Source organism: Hoplias malabaricus, chromosome 4 (assembly GCF_029633855.1).
Source record: "Hoplias malabaricus isolate fHopMal1 chromosome 4, fHopMal1.hap1, whole genome shotgun sequence".
Taxonomy (NCBI): Eukaryota; Metazoa; Chordata; class Actinopteri; order Characiformes; family Erythrinidae; genus Hoplias; species Hoplias malabaricus.
In genome coordinates this window covers 53954055-53968710 of record NC_089803.1, presented here as the reverse complement: position 1 = coordinate 53968710, position 14656 = coordinate 53954055, and the positions used below count along the sequence as shown (strand labels likewise).

Genomic DNA, 14656 nt, shown 5'->3' with positions numbered 1-14656 from the left:
AGTACAAACAGCAATACAACACGAACACAAACTCTCTCTCTCTCTCTCTCTCTCTTTCTCTCTCCCTTCTGCAGGTAGGACGCACATCACGTGAGCTGCTCCTGCTCCATCGCACACAACAAATAGAAAACAGCAACACTGCTTCAGAGCGGTCGCCGTTTCACAGAGTGAACGTTAAGGATTTGGATCAAGACCGCATTATTGGCCACTTTCGAGTATATCTGTATAATCGTAACAGGTATTTATAGATACCTTAAAACCTACTCTTAAAATGTAAGCTACAGACACCGAATGCCTTTCAGCCTGAGTATTTCAAAACACTCCCATCAACACCACCCTATGCAAACCTTCATGTACTTGTCAGCATCACTAAAGTTATCAAACACCATATACAGGTATCCATCTGCACCAACTTCGTTGTAAATCCCCGCCCCCTATGTAAAACACACATAAAACGCTGGAACTAAACGCTCCGCCTGTTTTGCGCGTGCACGTCCACTGGCACTTTTTAGCCGTTAGAAGCCTCGGGATACTGTACCGAGCGAAACAGCAGCAGCCGAGCTCGTGGGCTTCAGGTCTAGCCTCGACCAGGTCTCCTTTGGACAGAGAAAGTAGCGCCCCCTTTCCTTTTTTCGTCCTATTTTTCTCCTCCGCTTTAAAATGACAGTTTCTTCCCTGTCGTGTCCTTTCCTCCTCTCTTCCAGTCTTTTCTCTTCTCTCCTCTTCTCTCCTCTTTGTGGCAGCAGAGTCGAGGCGGACCTGAGCCGGCCCTATTTAAGCACCTTCCAGCAGGTCCCTAGTTAGCAGCGTGCTCCAGCTCATCCAAGAAGCTGACAAGCACCGTTAGGGAAGGCAGCGCATGTTGCTCTAATGGACCTCATTAAGCTCTACTTACAGATGTTCTCTTAACATAATTGATCTGCAGCGAGTTGAGAGGACGGCAACCTATTCCCCAGCCCCCAATTATGGCCCGGTAATTAGATCCCCAACCTCCAGCTCTCCACATTCACCCTTCTAACATTCCGAAATATCAAAGTATCTCTTTCTCTCAAAGCAAAAACCCTCCTGCTCCCCCCTCCTCCATCCCCTCCACCACCACCACCACTACCACCTAACCTCCACGTCTCCACCTCCTCCTCCTCCTCCTTCTCCCAAAGACTCCATCCCTCTGACAGTATTGACAGTCAGATCTGCTAACCTTTGTAGTGAAGCCAGACTTAGTAGTGCGCTCACTCCAATTGACAGAGCTCAGTCTTCTTTTTTCTGTCTCCCTCCATCTCCCACACTTTTTTCCCTCCCTCCCTCTTTCTCTTTCTCTCTGTCTCTCTCTCTCATGCTCGCTCACTCTCCTTTTTCTCTCTTCTCCCTGCCGAAAAACCACCTTGGGAAAGAGTGAAGGATGGTGTGTGAAGAGGATGAAAAGAAGGGAGGGAGAGGGAGTGAGAGAGGAGAGACAGAGTGGAATGAGAGAGAGAAAACAAGTTTGTACTTTTGATAAAAGGTTGTAATGATAATATCTGTCAGGGGAAGATCTTTTTTTTATAATGTCTTTTTATCTTTGATAATTCCTCTGATGGCAACTCTGAGAGCGGATGCAAAAGGAGAAGAGGCTGGTGGCGTGAACAGTTTGAGGAGTGATGGTGAGGCGTTTATAATGCCAATCAGAGCTACTCCTATTACCCGTCTAATTAGCAAGCGCACTAAAACACAGAGCACTTAAGGGAAATGGGGATGTCACACTTCTTCACTTAAAAGGGGAGACAATTTCGTCACACTGGGAGAGAGAGGAAACGCGTGTGCATTCGGTGCCAATCATCACCAGACACTCTTTTTTTTTTGAGCACAACTGTGTTAAAAAAATTATATATATATATAGACATTGCTGAAATTCATCATAAAGCTTGCATTGTGAAAATGTTATCAGTGGTGTGGTTCAAGAACGTCAATTCAGACTGGCCTCAAATTCTTAAACTCCAAGTTTATCATTGTGCTATGATAGCCCTTGGCTTGTTATTTAGTCTTTATAATTAAAAAAAAATACCCACAGAGACAAGAAATCAAATTGTAAGCAGAGTTAGCATCCGGACACTACCAAAACTACATATTAACTATTGAACTATTGCGTTGCGACAGTATTACAAACGTTGCATTTCAAGAACCTCAATGCAAATTAATCTTAAGTTCTTAAACACTAGGGTCATTACAGAGTCATCACAACCCTGGACTTAATAATCAGTTTTACCAGCAAAACAAATGCAGCTCTAAGCAGTCAGACATAGCAGTCATGCATGTTAAAAATTCCTTTATGAAAATATTAAAAATGATGTGGTTTAAGAATGACTAAACAAATTAAACCCTACATTTAACGTTTAGTTATTATTTTTACAGTTTACTGTCTCTTGAATACTATCATTACACAGTAACAATTTTGACTTTAAATTTAGGGCATTTTGCAGATGGTATATCCAGAGCGCCATACTAATGCTTTGTTCTATACTCAGAAAATATCCTTTGATAGTTTGTATCAGCTAGAATCCAAAAAATACTTCAAACTTTGATGCTGCCAAATACTAAAGTCAGTATGGATACCTAGGGACACCCTAGGGGCTCTTGGTTCAGCCTGGGTTTTGACCATAACCCTCCATTAGGGCAGCCAAAGGAAGCATTGAAAATGGGAGGATGGGGCCTGGAATTTATGTCCTCCATGGATAAGTGCTACAAAATGGGAAAAACCTCCATAATAGCTAATACTGTTAGCAGCAAGCTATTAAGATAACATTAGTAATGTGAAAGCATTTTAAATATATAGTTACATTTTCAAAACTGTGAAATGTGTTCAGTGTTATTATGAATGTTAATGGACCTAATTCAAACAACACAGTAGTTAGTAACTGCTGATTCCACCCATTTTTGGCTCTGCCCATAACACTAAGCTGGCAGGGTGGAAGGCTCAAGAAGTCAACCATGATATCTTTTTAAACGGCTGTTAATGCAACATCATAGAACAACTCGACAGTCATATTTAACAGATGCCAGCTGACTAGTAGATGGCATCATCACCATAAGTGTTAATAGGGAGTGATGGTAGGGAGAGGGCAGGCCATCCTGCCCACGTAAAGAGATGTCTCCTAAACTCCCAGCCACTGAAAGGGGAAATGTTTAGAAACTTACACTTTTTCAGGAGTGCTAATTCTATAATCGTGTGTAGCTAAAAATTAAATGTAATTCAAATATTAAAAATAGAAAAATGGTACTTTATTTCTGTTGATTGTTAACCATTATACATTGACGTTAGGAATGAGAACACATCATAATTTCTTGAGCAGGATCAGAGGGACGTTTTCTTTGATATTCACAACATAAGCTGAAACTGAATCCAGCATAATATGTAATGTAGTGATTTGAGTAAGGAACAGGTCCTATTACTCTACAAGGAACATTGGTAATATTATAACCCTTATCTATAATTTAACACAGTTCACTGGGGTCTTAATGAAATACCAGTGATATGATTTGGTCAAACAACACAACAGAGTTCTGTCTAAACAGCCCTGTTCAGAACGAAAAGTTTTATCTCTTGTTTCTTAAAATGAGAATTAGTCACAGCTCAGTTCATTGTGAGAGCCCAGGAGTGAGGAGCAGAAGCTCTGGATTTTAGTCATTTTTGCTGAGTTCTCTTTATTTTCTGTTCTTCTTTATATTCAATACATGTATTTCTCCATGCTTGTTTTTGTTTTGCTCCGTTTAAGCGCACCTTTAAGCTTTCATAAATGTGGCTTCAGAGCAGACATTCCTAAACTGCCTGCATTCTGTAAGGAGCAGCACAAAACCAAAACAGCTTGTTTTATTTAATGTTTTCAGACTTAGGCAGATCACAATGAACTGACTGTTTTTTTTGTGGATTGGTAGGGGTTCCTGATCCTCATATTAATGTGCTAATACAATCATAATGTGAATTTTTAAAAATATGCCCACTTTTAAGAAATACTCCAATGGTTTTCAACTTAATCTCAGCATATGCTTCAATTTCATAGACAATAACTTCCATTTACATAAACAGAACAGAAACCTGTTGACTTCATGCACTTTAGATAGAAGCCAATCATCAGTAAATAAAAAAAAAAGCAAACAGATTTGATTAATTGTTTTCTTTAATAAGTTTTGTGTGTATGTATCAATTATCAGATATGTCATATAGTCACGGTTGAAAGGATGCAGGATAACATCAAAGTGTGGGTTGAGCGTGTCCTATTCCCCTTGCCAGGAGAAACTGGGCATCAGGACCCAGGTGCAATGCCATGTGTTGGTTTATTGAGCTGGTTTATTTCCCGCTCCTTCCGACAGGGGCCCTCTGCCGAGCATCAGTGACATTTAAAAAAAGCCCCAGGAGCCTGCTCTGAATTCTCAGCTTAACATATGTTGTACTTTTAATATCTGCATCCTAAAGCCCTTGCAACTGGACATTTCCCCCATCACACACCAACACAGACACCCAAACCACAACTATCTCTCTTTTCAAGTTCTTTCATCCCAGAAGAGCCAGAGATACGTCATGTAGGTTTGCTCTAACAACCAGCAGGCCCTCTCCTTAGAGGGATACATGGTAATTGCTTCTGGTAGGTGACCCAAAAGTAGGGTCAAGGGATGCGTAGCTTTTAATGCCTTATTTCTCTCCTACCTTACCTCTTTCTTTCCCACTCACTCTCTCTATTGCTCTCTTTCTCGCTCTCTCACTCTCTCCCCGCCCCGCAGACCAATTTTAGCTTTCGGCAGAGTGGCGACTACTGTGAGTTACGGAGACTCTCTTTGACAAAGTCTGAAGGATCACCTTTAGTAATGGGTCTAAGGGGAGCCCTCTGGATTTAAAGAATATCCAGACCACAGGAAATTGGGTCCTACTATTACACCAGGGGGAACTGATGGAGATTACTTAATTCAACTGGCAATTAATTTGTTCAGAACAAAAGCAAAGGCCAGTCAGGGAGCCCGAATATCTAAGTAGAATGTGACACTATTACAGAAAGGAGTGGTTGCTCAAAGCCCTTGGGCTAGTAGTCGATGAAACAGGATATGTGTAAGGTTCAGGGAAAGTTACATTGGAAGAATAACCAAGATAATCAGATTTATCCAAGGAAGCCTTAATTTTGTCCACGCTTTTTATAGAACTTTTGGGTAGGTGATATGGCAGCAGAATATTACAATAATACTCCAAGACATTTTCACGATACACTAGCTGCATCCTTCTATTTGGATAATTAGTGATTTTAGGAGGTAGGCTGGAAAATAAATAAATAAATAAATAAAACAAAAATGGAACAGTGGCATGCTTATGACATTTTAGTCTAAAGGACAACTACCACTAGTGCCTGATCCTTTAGAAGGGTCATCTCACCTTACCTTTTATTTTTGAACTGAATCTTGTGTCTTGCCATATCCTTAGGTACACAGGCTACTAGCAGTAAGTCTGTAAAGCCTGTGTACCTCCTTGACTGAGTACAAAACTAAAGAAACATGAATATGTCAGGAAATATGTCTTACTTTTAGGAGATCTTTTGCACCTGGGCTCTCCTTCAGTTGCACAGTGTAATTAATTTTTACAGCACTGACCTGAAATCATCAAGGGATAGAAGGAGGGGGTGATTTCTTATACCCTTTCTGAAGTTACATAGTTAAATTCTTCAGTGCTGAGTCTGGAGTAGCAACAAATGAGGCCATATTTTCCCTATTATTAGTCAGAGGAGCATCAAAATTATTCTAAAGCTATAATTCTAAGGTAAAAATACTACCTGCTGTTTATGCAAGGTAAGGGGAACATTGTCTACACTGGAAACATATGTTTCATATAACCAGGAAATCCAATCTTAGCAACCAACACTTATGAAAAGTTATTATTTTATGTTAAATATAGTGCTAGCACACCTCAAATTTAAAGGTTCTTCCCACTTTATGGCATTGTATGCATGACCTATATCGACACATTTATAAAGACGTGTGAAGACCATTCTGAACCTGATGATGTTCAACACACCATATCTGTTTTATAAAGAACCCACACAAGAACGCTTGATCGTCAAACATCTGTTAAACATCAGTGTTGTTTCACCAGTCAGTACAGACTGATTATTGCATACATCACCCTTTTGTACTTGTCACGCCCTCGTCCCGTCATGTCTGTTTTCTCTATCTCAGCACATGGCTTTGTTTTGTTGTCGTTCACGCCCCGCCTCTGTTCCGCCTCCTTGCCTTTACCCTCGTTATCCGTTTCAGGTGTTTCTCGTTTGTTGTTGTATTTAAGCCCCGTTCCCTCACTTCCTGGTGTCGTTCATTTGTTCTTGGTAATGTTTCGTTCAGTTGTTCTTTGTATTGTATCGCTCTTCGTACTGTTTGTTCCCGATTCTCCTTCTCAGTCTTGTTCTTTCCCCGCTTAGTGTTTGCCCTCTAGTTCGTTAATGTTTGTTTTGTTTATTTCCTGTTTAATAAAGTCTGTGTTATTAGCGCATGCGTCCGCACCCGTCAGTCCGCACCCCACGACCCTAACAGTACTTTACAGATCTTCTAAAAAGTCTAAATATTTGTCAGACTTTTGCTACACTTAAAATTTACCCCTGATCTTTCGGCTATAAAACAATAAAACATCTCAATAAATGCAATAAAACATCTCCCAAAGCTATGCTCAAACGTTAGCCTACACAAAAACTGTGTTCATTTTGACCAATATGTGAATTAATTGTATATTTTGGTAAAAGAAGAGTGTAGTTTGACTTTACAGGGACAAGAAACTCCAGTGGTAAATTTTCACTTAAAAGCAAAAAAAAAAAAAAATAAAATCACTAATTAAAGTTGTATATATCAGGTTTTATTGATTAGGCCATTGCCATTATTTGTAATGAATTTATAAGAGTATAAGACTGTTTAATTACATAATAATTAATGCTTTTTTTCTAATTGCAACAACGTTGACAAGGCCAAATAATCAAAATGTACATGGTTGCGTGTGTTTCTGTCTGAACATATCCAGAAATAATTGGTTTGTGACATAATGTAGGCTGTAATGTAGCATTTTGTGAAAGCACAATATCTATAATGATAAAAGATTTATCATGTTTATTTTGACAGATGAGGCTCTGGGTTGAAGTTTTAGAGGTCATTGTTATTTACATTTCTCCAATAAATCTTCCATTACAATATTGTCAATGAACATTCCTTGTGGATATGAGTCTAACCTGATACACAAAGTACCCCCACCTCCCCACACCAACCACAAACAAACACATACACACACACACACACACACACAAATACACACAAAACCACAAAAAAATGAAGCTTAATATAATATGTCTTCAAGTCTTTAATGATAACCTTAAGCAATGCAAGGCAATACTGCTAACTGCTACATAATATCAATCGATTCCATCCGGCAAGCTTTCCCAGAGTAGCTCGGCTGAAATTACGTGTGTGTTCAGAACTGAGCATTTCAAACAGACTGCTGTATACCTCCGCGGCAATCAATCAGCCTTAATCCAAAACCAATTTACTCCGCCTGAAGAGGAAAATATCTTTTAATCTCTTGCAGACAATCACTGATTGCAGTGCAGAGCATCAGTTGACAGTAAAATTGAGCCAGGCTCACAGTGGAACCCTTCGTTTATGTGGTGCACAAAAGGACCTTGTAATAAGATTTAATGTTACCATTTCAATATGCACCCATAAGGCATCTCAGTAGTATCTAAGATTTGCTAATGCTTACGACTCAAGGTCAATCTGTTGATTCCTGAAGGTTAAAATGGCACATTCATTTATGCAGTCCAATCCTAAATCTGTTCAAGACCCCCAGATATCTCACACTTTTCATTACGCCTTAGGTTGTGGTTTTGCTTTGAAAATTAAACATTTGGACGTATATGAAAAAATAATAAATGTTAACAATTAATTTTTTACTGTCTCCTCTTTTGTGAATGATATTTTATTTCTGTTGTTTTTTCTACTTCGCTGCTTGCCTGAATAGCAATAAACTGTTGAAAATCTGTGACTCCATGCACGGTCATAGCAAAATGAGCAGACATTTAGATCTAATTAGCCAAGTAATAAATAAAAATAAATAAAAAAATGGTGCCTATACGTTAGCTTGAGAAAAAAAATTCTTCTACTTCTATCACCCTATTCCTCTCTGTGGTGCAGCCCTAAATATAAACCTGAAATCTCTTAAATATTAATTTAAATTAGCGTCAAGCCATCTGTCGGATCACAGCTCACTGTCTAAAAAGCAGCAGAAAGTAAAAAGGGCGAGAGATTTTTAAAGAGTTAGTTCAGCCAAACAATTCTTACGGAGCTAACAATGGAGGGAAGCATTCATGAAGCTGTCATGAACTAACAAGATTTCTTCATTAGCTTTTTAACATTGGCATTACTTCTTAAACTATGGATTTAACACTTCTGGGTTACTATTTTGTGAATGTTTTTCCATTTGCACTCACCATAGATTGAACAGTATAATATGGTTTTCATCACAGAGCTGTTTCGCGAGCTCAGTGTCATAATATAAAATGCATGTTTACACTAATACAATTTCACAAAGGTTGACATTTATAAGTAGCAGGCAAACGTAGATGAAGATGAATTTTGCCATGTTCTAAAGTATAACAAAATATCCATCTTTTCAGCATATCTATTTCATTCATTTCTGTTTTGAAAGATTAATTGTAATTTAAAAAGTGTTGTTATGATAAAATCATGTCTGGTTTCTTTAGAGATGTTGGAAAATTAATTGTGACTTTTATTTTATAATAAAAATACACATAAATATCCTAAGTGCCCTAGAGGTGAAAATATATATTTAGAACAAGGATCCTTTAGTATAATTGTGAAAATACAGCAGAACTGGTTTTGACAGACCTATTATTTCAAAATAAATAAAGAAAAACTCATCTACAAAGTAAAAGTGAATTCTGACCAGGCCACGGAAGAAATGCCAAGACTACTGCTCCAATCATGTCAATACACGCGTACAACTTTATATTGCTGGAGAGTGACACAAAAGGCCCAGCTACAAGAACAGACGTCATATTGTAATGCTTTGGCACTGCTGAATCCTTTGTAGAAGCACTGATCTCTGAGGCTTTCAGCTGGTTATATCAGGCTCAGGATTTCATTGCAGCACGGATCTGTGAGCACTAATTGGCAACATGAAGCAATGCTTAGATGTCACCCCTGTACACTTGCTACAGTTTTTCCCACCTACACATGTCAGTCAGCACAATCATGAGCATGTGTCTCCTTTTCACGCTGATCTAAGATCAGTTTGGGTGTTTCTTATGTAAGGATTCAGATATGTATTCAAGTAGAGAGAACCGTTTTGGGAAGAATGCAAAGGGTTAATAACATTAACTCCCATTCTTCTCCGCTGCTCGGACTGATCTGACATTGCTAGAGCAACCGACTGTGCTCAAAACACAGAAGGACGCCTCCACTCTCACTAATATCATTAACCTTCAGCCCGTTCTCATCCTCACCATTCGCTAATTGACTCATACATGCTCAGATCGTGAGGTCCTCAGCGTGTGGTAAAAGCCAGTGCAGATATGACACAATGGCCTCATTACAATATGGTATGGAACAGAGTGATGAAAATGTGTGAACAGAGTGGTTCTCTTCAGCCATGAAGAATATGAAGCTTTAAGAAGGTGACAATTCCTGCACTTAGCAACTCCTGTAGTTCATATGGTTTTACAAACACCTGTACTACTGACCTTGGAATGCAGACAATTAACCTTCATGAAGTTGTCAGATTCCATGAAGGTTTCTTGTGCAGAACGGAATGCAGCCTGAGGCTCTGAGGCTTAAGAGATGGACTTATTACCCATATTGAATGACCTCAAGGTAAAAACGATATTATTGGAATTGAAAGAAAAAAAAGCTGCTTTTTCAGATATCCCATATGACTAATATCATAAAATACCATGATTTATACTTAGGATGTCATCCATGACCAACTTCACCAAACTTTCACCAAGATTCAGAACAGAGCTATAGCAGATTCCAAACGGATTGCCTCCCCATTCGTGATCGATCCTTGGAGAGCAACTTTCCATCATGCAGAGAGAGATGGTGCTGAAGACGACAGCTAATTAAGATGGCTAATCGGGCCAAGCCCAAGCAACTGCCACTCTTTACACTTCTCCCAGAAGCTGCTGTTCAAATCAGTGACATTGCCACCACTGTGTGTGATTTCTGAATCCATCTAGTGCCAAGCATCAGCATACTATGTAAAAACATTAGGGAGCAGTCCCAGTTTGCTCAAGTTACTGCACCCACTTCAAAATATGGAGGCAAAAAAAAAAAACACAGAAACATTACAGATATGTGTAAATGAGAAGAATTACCATCAGCTTTGGTTAAAACTGAACCTCATAAACTATGTGTGCACCCTAAACTCTTAACAAAATTTGGCCTGTATTCCACCTATAAAAGGACACACACTGTCATTGATGCAAAGCTCTTTAACAGCTTCCTTTTCAGGATGAAAGTAAGGTTCTTCTCAGCAAATACACAGAATTTACTTCTTGTTTTTGTTTGTTTGTTTTTTACTTTATTACTTTGTTTTATAAATATTTATTTTAGATTTTATTTATCAAGACTAAAATGTTTACATGGTAATAAATATAATACAAAAACCATAACAGGGATATAACATTTCCAAACAATTTTGGATGCTGTGTTCAATTTCAAATATTGCTACATGAAAATCAAAATCTGCTGGGCTCCTGTGTGTCACATCTCTCTAAGCATTGGCCCTATCATCTGGAAATCACAGTTTTTTCAGTGTGATGACTTAGCTGCCCATGGCCAAGAGTCAAAAAGAAAACCACTGGCCCCACTGTATGAGTGAGTAAGAGAGAAATCACTGCTAGCTCGCATGGGTGTCTGTCGACTGATGTGACAGATCAATGCAATTTTTCTTCTCCTCTGTTACATCAGTTGCAGTTTGAAAAGAATGATTTTGCCTTCAACCTCATATATATCATAAAAAAACACACAAAACAGAAAAGCAAAAGCTGAGAAGTTACAAAAATCAGCCAATCACACGACACCCTACACTGACTGACATGAAGCTTCCTTCGAAACAAGGAATATGTATATACTGACCAGCCATAGGGCGGCACGGTGGTGCAGCAGGTAGTGTCACACAGCTCCAGGGGCCTGGAGGTTGTGGGTTCGATTCCCGCTCCGGGTGACTGTATGTGAGGAGTTTGGTGTGTTCTCTCTGTGTCCGCGTGGGTTTCCTCCGGGTGCTCCGGTTTCCTCCCACAGTCCAAAAACACACGTTGGTAGGTGGATTGGCAACTCAAAAATGTCCGAATGTGTGTGTGTCTGTGTTGCCCTGTGAAGGACTGGCGCCCCCTCCAGGGTGTATTCCCGCCTTGCGCCCAATGATTCCAGGTAGGCTCTGGACCCACGCGACCCTGAACTGGATAAGCGCTTACAGATAATGAATGAATGAATGACCAGCCATACCACAACATTGTTTCTACATTGAAATTTTTGAAACCCCTCAGGGTTACTGCTGGAATGATAATCGACTATACTGTAGAACCACAAAGCGCACGTCCACAATGTGTGGACATATATAAAAAAATAAATAAATAAAATAAAAGTGTGTGTGCATTTACGTATTGAAGATTGTAAATGTCATTCTGGTTTTCTACTATGAATTATAAATTTAATTCATACATAGTCACATTATTGCTAAATTATATATTGAATAATTTCAATATAAAAAGTTTGCATAGATAGAATTCCCTTTTTATTAATTTAATTATTACATTATGAACACTTTAGTCCTTCATTAAAAATGACCTTGTCAGTCAATGTCAGTAAAACTGTAAGAAGAACAGTCTGAATGTGTTCATGTTACAGGGCTGAGTGAATGTTGAGGGAAATGTAAATTTTTCTTAACCTATAATGGGTGAAAGAGGGTTTTTGTTTTTCAAGCACGGGATGTTAAATTAATTCATCCTGTATGGCAAAATAATGAGAGTTTTATGAAAGTGTAATGGTTATATTTCAAGGTAAAGTGTAATTGCAGTGGACTGTAAGTGTTCTGAGGAGAGGTTTTATTAATATTTTAAGTGATTTATCTGAAGCATGCTCATAGGGGCATGTGAAAAACACTTTACTTGTATTTAAAATGTCTATTACATTCACTTCATTCACATATTTGTAAAAGTAATAGGACACAAATGGCACATCAGTTGTGCAAACCCCAATGTAGTAAGCATGTCTCAATTTTTATGTTGCTTCTTGAGCACAAACTTGCAAAATGTTTAACAATCTGTTCCATTTGTGCACATCTGTAGCGCTAAACAGAGCTTTATCCCATAGCTCTTGAATATGATTTGATATTTGATTCTGAACACATCAATGACTACCTTTGTTGGCTATGCTTATAGGATGTTGATTCAAAGCCAGAAATAAAGTCTAAGAGAGGGAAGAGCACACTGAATAGCAGGCAGTCTGTTTTTGGTGCCTCGTTAGCATGTTAGCATAAGCAGTGCAAAAAAAAAAAAAAAAAGAAGGTGGTCCAGAGGCGCAGCTGCTTATAATGAGCAGTTTAGCCATGCTAAGACGACTTGCTTATTATCTAATGCTCACTGACAGGCTGGCTCTTCAAGGCGACAAGTAGTGCGGAGCGCCCAGGGACGAGCAAGGCCCACACAACATGAACTCTCACTCCACAAGCATGTCTACCAGCCAGATTAAGCGACTGCATAAGCCCAGCCCTCCTCCAGTGCAGAGGGCAACATACGCAGAATGGGTAAACATCATGAAGACGTGACACGTTTGTCACTTTTTTCTTTCTATTTTTTTCCAGTGTCTCATGTCACAACCTCTGTTGGCTTGATGTGAATGTGTTCTGGCATAAAACTGCAAATTAGGCATGTAGTTCATGCTTCTTTAGGGGTTCAAAGGCACTCAAGATCTGGGCTTTTTTTCCCCCCTGAAACATACGGAACACAGTGGAGAAAAACGGGGCTGATGCACAAGCAAACTGTGAAAACTGTGAATCTTTACATCTCACCCTTGCCTTTACCGCCCCCCTCCTCCCCTCCACTCCTTTGACGTAGGAGAGAGAAAGTCCCCTCCTTCATGTTTTAATTGGCTGCTCTCTTTGCTCGTTGGAGACCCAGTGGAATAGTTAGCTAATCCCCCTGTGATGATCATACCAGAATCCTGCTCTCAGAGGGCCAGGGGTACCATTCGCCCGGCTCTCACATCACACCCTCATTGTACCTGTAGTTGTGACGGTTCAGACACCATCTCCACAGTAACCAAACTGAAACACAAAGGTGCCAAACACTCCTTCCAGAAAATATGCAGATCTATCACATGTAAAAACACACCAGGAAAAAAAAATTGTATACCCCCTACTTTGGACAGCTTCAAAACTCACTCTGATCAGGGCTCTGCAGCTTTCCATATCAGAAAACACTAAGTTTCTAAATTGTGGGGATTTAACTCAATACGAACAAACTTGTAAGGCATTTTAAACAGATATGAATACAGGTAAAAAACAGGTACGTGTTAAAATAATAAACAGTTCTGTCTGCAAGTGAGAGTTATTAATTAATTAATAGGTATTTAGTTTAATTTACAGTCACGCATTTAATATTACTGTCAGCATAGCATGATAAGCTTCCACAATTCCAATGTGTGTTAAAGTTGCTTTGCACATCTGGCTATTGCTAGGCTAAGCTATTCTCTAAGCTGGCCAGTTAAACAAACGTTGTAATGCTAACCTTTTTTGAGATGTTCCTGTGCACTTAATCTTTGTGCATTAGCTAGTTCTTTGGCTGGCTCAAGGTTGAGTTTTACAATGAGCTGAAGCCAGAAATTTCATTCTTTGTTGCTGTTAGCTGTGTAGCCCTTAGCTTGATAGCTGGCTAGCAAATACATTACAGCAGTCAAGCATAACAGATAGAGTTTGAATGCACCAAACATTAACAGTGTTGAAATATTTATTGATTGAATTATGAAACATTAACAGTATTGAAATATTAAATTATTTATGTTTTATTTTCTTTCTGTAGCACACAAACAAATTTGCCTGGTATGATTTTCAGATTTGAAACAGCAGGTTGATGGTGTTGTGTTATTTCCCTTCTAAACAGTCTAAAAAGGGTGGAAGGAAGTTGAAGTTACAGGATTTACTACTAACCTCAACATGAACTGTTTTAAAATATACCATATTTATAATTATATTGTTTTTTAATGCACAAAGTATCTTTCTCTAGCATTTCTTCGAAACTTGATTTATGCTGTTGGAATCTACAGTATTGTTCACTTACACCCTTGTCATTCCAAGTGGTTATCTAACAAATGTGATTTGAGCTAATGCATTAATGTAACAGCCCTTACAATAGTGGCAGGGACTCCTCTTAGGGAAAAGGTGGCAGCAAGTTGACAATAGCAAAAACAAGAGTTTTGAAATGGCAAGTTTGTGGTGTTGTGTTATGCCCCTTCTAAATAGTCTAAGAAAGGAGAGAGGGCACTCTGCCAACGAAAGTATCAAGTGATTTGGTGTAGTGGGATTGCTAGGATCTGGAAGTTATATCTTGCTTGTGTAAAGCCTGCACTTGGCCCATTATTTTCCAATATG

The 14656-nt window shown here is 39.0% G+C and overlaps 1 protein-coding gene across 1 annotated transcript in view; it reads right to left on the bottom strand.

The window, feature by feature from the left end:
- lmo3 (LIM domain only 3) overlaps window positions 1-712 on the bottom strand; it is a 47633-nt gene extending 46921 nt beyond the window's left edge. Inside the window, exon 1 of the mRNA XM_066669556.1 lies at window positions 539-712. The gene's annotated coding sequence lies outside the window, so the exon portion shown is untranslated. The remainder of the gene's footprint in view (window positions 1-538) is intronic.
- Window positions 713-14656: the final 13944 nt, after the last annotated feature.